The following is a 1,137-nucleotide window of genomic DNA, read 5'->3' on the forward strand; positions in this document are numbered from 1 at the left end:
TGTGTGTGTGGTTGTTCAGTCTTAAGGTGGTTAGGGGAGGCCCTAAAAGGAGACATTTGACATTTGCGCAGACCTGAATGAGGTGAAGAGTGAGCCATGTGTATGTCAGAGGGAAGAGGATCCTTCATGGCAGAAGGAACGGCAAATGCAGAGGTCCATACGATGGTGGGCCTGGTGGGTTTAAGGAACATCTGTGTGAAGGGAGGGACATGATAGGGAAGGAGAAGGGGAGGGGGTGAGGTTTGAGTAGTACAGGGTGTCTGTGTGGGAGGTGGACGGGGGCTAAGGATGTAGGACCTTGAAGACCACTAAGACTTTGACTTTTTAAAAAAATGTATTTCGGAGGGAAAGGCGGAGAGAGAAACATTAACAAAGAGAGCACAGCACCGATTCACCAGTCAGCTGCCTCCTGCACGGGGGACCGAGCCTGCAACCTGGGCACATGCCCTTGACTGGGATCCAATCCAGGACTTTTTAGTCAGCAGGCTGACGGACACTCTATCCACTGAGCCAAACCAGCTGGGGCTCTTTCCAATAATTAAAAATTTTTACTATTGGCCATTTCTTTTCCGCTTAAAGAAGTCTCTTTAACATTTCTTGTATTGCTGGTTTAATGATATTGAGTTCCTTTAGTTTTTGCTTATCTCAGAAATTAAGACTTTAACTTTTACTCTGAGCCAAATGGAGAGCCACCCGGGAGTTTCCAAGAGGCAGAACATGGTCTGACTTTCCTTTCACCAGGATGACACTGCCTTCTGCGGGAAGAGCAGAGCAAACGCAGAGGGTGTGGCAGGTCAGGAGGGAAGCAGCCCAGTAAAGGAGCTACCGCAACAATCCAGACAAGAGACGTGGCAGCTTGGATCAAGCTGGTAGTCGTGAAGGGAGGGAGAAGCAGGATTATTTATTATTATTTGTTTTATCGCGGAAAATTAAAATAAAATAAAATTTAAAAAGCCCCGGACGGTGTGGATCGGTCGGTTGGGCTTCGACTGCCGGTTCCCTTCCCGGTGGGGGCGGCACTATAGTTACCCTGGCAACGACGCGCCGCACCAGCGGAAGCAGTGACGGCAGGGGCTGCGCGAGTGGAGACGGAGGCGGGGCTTCCGGCGGAAGTGGGCTCTGCCGCTGCGGCTCGGG

Source organism: Myotis davidii, unplaced genomic scaffold (assembly GCF_000327345.1).
Source record: "Myotis davidii unplaced genomic scaffold, ASM32734v1 scaffold803, whole genome shotgun sequence".
NCBI classification, from domain to species: domain Eukaryota; kingdom Metazoa; phylum Chordata; class Mammalia; order Chiroptera; family Vespertilionidae; genus Myotis; species Myotis davidii.